The 6,624-nt window shown below is 40.7% G+C and overlaps 1 long non-coding RNA gene across 1 annotated transcript; it reads left to right on the forward strand.

Annotated features, from left to right (window-relative positions):
* Nucleotides 1–3,875: 3,875 nt before the first annotated feature.
* LOC123729561 (uncharacterized) lies at nt 3,876–6,231 on the forward strand. The gene is made up of 3 exons (XR_006761205.1): nt 3,876–4,092; nt 4,296–4,578; nt 4,674–6,231. It is a non-coding gene; the product is annotated as an uncharacterized lncRNA (long non-coding RNA).
* The last annotated feature ends 393 nt before the right edge of the window (nt 6,232–6,624 follow it).

Genomic DNA, 6,624 nt, shown 5'->3' on the forward strand with positions numbered 1-6,624 from the left:
TACGAGAAAAATGGCATAAAAATGGATTTTAAACAGCGGTTGACATGCTTCGAAGTACGGTAATGGAATATTTAGATTTTTTTTGTCACGAATTGCGCCATGCGCACGACCCTGATTTACCATTTCAGATAGTGTCTGGGACGCACGAACAAAACGCCGCTATTCGGATATAACGATGGATTATTTTGGACCAAACCAACATTTGTTATCGAAGTAGCAGTCCTGGGAGTGCATTCTGACGAAGACAACAAAAGGTAATCAAACTTTTATAATAGTAAAGCTGATATTGGTGAGTGCTAAACTTGCCGGGTGTCTAAATAGCTAGCCCGTGATGCCTGGGCTATGTACTTAGAATATTGCAAAATGTGCTTTCACCAAAAAGCTATTTTAAAATCGGACATATCGAGTGCATAGAGGAGTTCTGTATCTATAATTCTTAAAATAATTGTTATGCTTTTTGTGAACGTTTATCGTGAGTAATTTAGTAAAATGTTAGCGAATTCCCCGGAAGTTTGCGGGGGGTATGCTAGTTCTGAACGTCACATGCTAATCTAAAAAGCTGTTTTTTGATATAAATATGAACTTGATTGAACAAAACATGCATGTATTGTATAACATAATGTCCTAGGTGTGTCATCTGATGAAGATCATCAAAGGTGAGTGCTGCATTTAGCTGTCTTCTGGGTTTTGGTGACATTATATGCTAGCTTGAAAAATGGGTGTCTGATTATTTCTGGCTTGGTACTCTGCTGACATAATCTAATGTTTTTCTTTCGTTGTAAAGCCTTTTTGAAATCGGACAATGTGGTTAGATTAACGAGAGTCTTGTCTTTAAATAGCTGTAAAATAGTCATATGTTTGAGAAATTGAAGTAATAGGATTTTTAAGGTTTTGAAAATCGCGCCACAGGCTGCAAGTGGCTGTTACGTAGTTGGGACGAATTTGTCCCGCCTAGCCCATAGAGGTTAAAAAAGGCCCTAATGATTTATGCTATACAACGTTTGACATGTTTGAACGAACGGAAATATATTTTTTCCCCTCGTTCATGACGAGAAGTCCGGCTGGCTTAGATCATGTGCTAACAAGACGGAGATGTTTGGACATAAATGATGAGCTTTTTTGAACAAAACTACATTCGTTATGGACCTGTGATACCTGGAAGTGACATCTGATGAAGAGAATCAAAGGTAATGGATTATTTACATAGTATTTTCGATTTTAGATCTCCCCAACATGACGTCTAGTCTGTATCGCAACGCGTATTTTTCTGGGCGCAGTGCTCAGATTATTGCAAAGTGTGATTTCCCAGTAAGGTTATTTTTATATCTGGCATGTTGATTGCGTTCAAGAGATGTAAATCTATAATTCTTTAAATGACAATATAATATTTTACCAATGTTTTCTAATTTTAATTATTTAATTTGTGACGCTGACTTGACTGCCGGTTATTGGAGGGAAACGATTTCCTCAACATCAATGCCATAGTAAAACGCTGTTTTTGGATATAAATATGAACTTGATAGAACTAAAAATGCATGCATTGTCTAACATAATGTCCTAGGAGTGTCATCTGATGGAGATTGTAAAAGGTTAGTGCATCATTTTAGCTGGTTTTATGGTTTTGGTGACCCTGTCTTTTACTTGACAAAACATTACACACAACTCTTGTAAATGTACTGTCCTAACATACTCTAAATTTATGCTTTCGCCGTAAAACCTTTTTGAAATCGTAAAACGTGGTTAGATTAAGGAGATGTTTATCTTTCAAAGGGTGTAAAATAGTTGTATGTTTGAAAAATTTGAATTTTGACATTTATTTGGATTCAAATTTGCCGCTCTTGAAATGCACCTGCTGTTGATGGAGTGCACCACGGGTGGCACGCTAGCTTCCCACCTAGCCCATAGAGGTTAACCTCAAAGAAAAGTATAATACAATATTTGTGTTGAATTCTTTGAGGTAAGTACAACAAAGTATCTATCGTTTACATGGTTTCTTAATTAATACCATGTGTATATACCAGCTAAGGCAAATGTGCAGCTCAAATACAAAGCCTACCCTCCTCTATGGTGTAACGTGGCATCTAGAGAAATAGAATAATCTGATCGTCTCATAGACCGATAAGCTTAGGCAGGTCATTGACAAGGTCGGGAGCATGGCCAGCAATGATAGCATCCAATCTATGGTGTCGTATCATTTAAGTCCACTCATCCTCTTCAAAAACTTCAAATTTTAATCTCAGAGGAGAAACAGGAGAATTAACTTGACATCAGTATTCAAGTTCATGTTCAGTCTTAACAGTGAAGCAGGAGTAATGAATGTAGGGCCTGAAAACTTGGTCTCCTGTCACCCCGGGCATAATAACTTCTCAAGCGTATCTGTGTGTTCCAGCTGCGACCAAACAGCCTTATCATTCATGAGTCGTGCTACATTTTCCATTTCTCTATATTTATGTTTTATCTTAGCCCCAAAAATTAAAGTCCAATGCATTTCAATTCTGGCAATACTGCGACCCACTCAGGAGGAGGAGGGAGAACAAAAGCAGATTAGAATGCTGAAGGAGGCCCATCGAGGGAAATGGCAAGTGTTCCAGTTTCAATTCAACTGTTCCAATTCTGTTCAGTCATGGAATCAAGGTTACATTTTTTTCACACAGTATTAAAAGGAAGAGGAAGAAGATCAGTTTCTCTACTTTTCTCTAGTCCCTTTGATTCCAGTACCTGAATGAATAATTATCTTGGTTTTTAGCACAGTACCGTTTACGTGCCCCAAAACGCCCTCTGGGTATGTACCCTGAACTCTGTAACTTGCTGTTCCTATGTGAATGTAGAACGAGCAAAATCTGTCTCCTCTGATATGATGGAGGGATGACAGGATAGGGTAAAGGAAGAGGCGTATTGAGGAGACTAGATGAGAGGGGATGAGATGGCAGAGGAGAGGAGAAAAGAAGAGACGAGAGAAAAAGGAGAGAGACGAGAAGTACTCAAGAGAAAATGCATTTCTCTCAGTGAGTAGTTAGGGGAATGCCTATTCAGATGACTTCTGGCTTTTTAAAAAGCCAAAGAGAGAAGTCAGATAAATTTAGGAGTTGAAGGGTATAATGTTGCCTGAAGTTACCCCAGTTGATATAAGAGTTCAACAACCTACGTTGAGTTTTGCATGGCGTGATCTGTTCAAGCTTCGCCTGTTAATAACTTTGACAGCCATTACATCCCTCAATTGCATTGATTGATTAAATTGATGGGAGGTCACCGCTCACATATGATAAGAAATAGTCTCAGACTGTGAACATTAATGTCAAATCAAGTAGCTGGCCAACGCCACATGATATGGTTCTGGGTTCCGAGATTAGGGCCAGGATTCAATCAGAACAGCGCTAACCTGGGTTAGCAGACACACTAAGTGCTTGTCATTGCTTTTGTTTCGGCAGTATTGGAAGTCTAACTGTGTTGGAGAGCTGTTGAAATCGGTGAGCGGCTGCTGCTAACACACTAAAATGACATGCACAGCACAATTATTTAAACTGACACACAGAGAGCAAAACCTCTTCTCAAGTCTCCAAAAGTCTAAACACATTTTCTGCTTTACACACATTTTGCGATTCAAAATGGCACTTTTTAAATGCACTGCACACAGTTCGCTGCATAAGACACAACAATCTGACATAGTCACATGTTTGCCATTTCAAAACACTGCCATTCAAAATGACACTACATGAGCTAATTGGCCAATTCATGTGCCACCTGGCCAAACACCTCAATGGTTAATTGTTACCACTTCAATCAGGAAGTAAGCACTATGAAAAGACCACAGGTCTGAACCTTTTGTTTTACAACAACAATGGAAGCCGTTGCAGAGAGAGGAACAGGAAGGGGGAGAATGAGAGGGGGAGGAAGAGTGAGAGGTAGGGGTAGAGCTGGTAGAGGAGTTCATGGCCAAAGAAGACAACAACTTTCAAATGAAATCAGAGCAACCTTAGTTGATCATGTCGTCAACCATGGGCTGACAATGCGAGAGGCTGGACAGAGAGTGCAGCCCAACTCGAGCCGTTTTACTGTCGCCTGTGTCATCCGGACATTTAGACTGGAGTACAGGTATGTAACCAAAATGTCTTTCACACTATGTAGTACACCCCATGTCATAGTGTATCAGTTGGGTGACACCTGTTTACTTCATGACTGGCTGATGTTATACACTAACTGCACAAATGTCCTGTAGAATTTACTCTACTGTGGGTGAAATATCTTTAGGCTGCATTGTCCAAGCCCTATATTTTTGTTTTTTTGTTTTTCTAAAGGACTGAGAGATGCAACCATGGTGGAGGAAGGGGCCAAATGTTCACCGGGGTACAGGAAGCTGCCATTGTAAACTTGGTTTTGGAAAATAATGAAATCAGATTACGAGAAATTCAAAGCCACATCATCCAAGACAACACCATATTCAACAACATTCAACGAGTCAGTCTGTCCACATTGGCTTGCATTCTCAAGCGAAACCAAATCAGAATGAAACAGCTTTATAAGGTGCCGTTTGAGAGAAACGCTCAAAGAAACAAAGAGGTCAGATGACCATATGTGGATGTAAGTACAATATTGACTGCAGTACACTACACGCAACATTGTTTCCCAGTGTACTGGATAACACCATATTGACTGCTTTTGTTCTTTGTTTTCAGGGAGTAATGGAAATGGATGCTCATGCAATCCCACATGAGTTCATCTTTATAGATGAGGCTGGGTTCAGTCTAGCAAAGACCAGAAGAAGGGGGAGAAACGTCATCGGCCACAGAGCCATTATAGATGTTCCTGGCCAACGTGGTGGGAACATCACAATGTGCACTGCCATCTCCAATACGCATGGTGTCCTCCACCGTCATGCCAACCTTGGACCATACAACACAGCCCATATTCTCACATTTCTGGACAGACTCCACAACATTCTCATACCACCAGAGTGTATGAATGATGCAGACCATCAAAGAACCCGGTACGTTGTAGTATGGGACAACGTGAGCTTTCATCGTGCAGCTCCAGTCCAAAACTGGTTTGCTGACCACCCACCATTTCTCGTGCAATACCTCCCACCATACTCACCATTTCTGAACCCCATAGAAGATTTATTTTCGGCATGGCGGTGGAAGGTATACGACCGGCAGCCCTTTGTGCGCATGCCTCTTGTGCAGGCTATTATAAAAAATCCTTTACAGCAAGACATAGAACCCATGTAATGAAACGGAAATGTAACCATTTTGAATGATTGGACAGGAATTTAGCCTGTAAAAATGATTGTTGATTTTGTCTGGCTATTCCTCAAGCGATTAGGAGATATAGGTTGTTGTGGTATTCATGTAGTGTATTATATCAAACGGGGAATAATGGTGTGGCATGAGGCCAAAGGGGAATACGGTTCACAGTCTGGTAACATATAGAGTACCAGTCAACAGTTTGGACACACCTACTCGTTCAAGGGTTTGTCTTTTATTATTTTTATTATTATCATTAAAATTGAGACAGAAAATATTTACACAAGATGCAACCTAATATCACACAGTCAACCTCTCATTTCATTTAGTTAGTAGTGAGCGCCCTCATCTCCTGCCTGTCCGGTAGAGCTCTGGAGTGGGCCAACGCGGTCTGGGAGGGACCAGACTCAGCGAGGGACAACTACTCAGAGTTCACCCGCCGTTTCCGGGCCGTGTTCGACCGTCCCCCGGAGGGGCGAGTGGCGGGTGAGCGTCTGTTCCTACTGCGGCAGGAGACGAGGAGCGCTCAAGACTTCGCGCTGGAGTTCCAGATCTTGGCCGCCGGCTCGGGGTGGAACGACAGGGCCTTGATAGACCATGTTCGACAATGTTTGGCTAACGAACACGGCCTTGCTGTCCCCCCAAAATGTGAGCTTCATATATTGTTGTCACGATGTTCAAAAGAGCAATACCACTTCTTGTAATGACGCTTACATTTTACACAACACAACCCTACGGCTATGCCTTTTCCTAGACTGACCAATTTTGTATGCAGCCTAAAGAAAACATCCAGTAAAAAGAATAAGAGCTGATTCTGATTAAAACACTTGCATAAACACCTGAATCTTAATGACACAACTTGTTTGGAATGATGCGCTCTCTCCTCTCTTGCCTGTCAGGTTTCTCTCTTTGGCAATTAAGGCTTCACCTTTATAGGCTGAGCATTTATGTTCATTCACACAGGTGTCGTGTCTTTGGCTATGCCGGATTAAGTGATATGACATGCTAACTTATAAAATGATTTCTCTGTAATTAATATTACCTGATTAAGCTAATCATGTAAATGTAATTAACTAGAAAGTCGGGGCACCACGGAAGAACGTTTATAGAGCCGTTATCTTCCGAATAAACTCTTAAAATACTTAGTAATATTTTACATCGATAGCAGTCAATGTTAACCCTTGTCTTATTTTCAGTCTCATAATGAAAGTTGTAAATTCTTGGCTATCTTCACGAACCCTGGCTAACAAGTTGAATCAGCAATACAAAATTGGGTTCAATTATTTATTTACTAAATACCTAACTAATCACACAGAATTACAAATACACAGAATACAATGATGTCATACAGAATTCACCCCTGGTGAACGGAACCTGTATGAAA

This window comes from Salmo salar, chromosome ssa21 (genome assembly GCF_905237065.1).
Source record: "Salmo salar chromosome ssa21, Ssal_v3.1, whole genome shotgun sequence".
NCBI classification, from domain to species: Eukaryota; Metazoa; Chordata; class Actinopteri; order Salmoniformes; family Salmonidae; genus Salmo; species Salmo salar.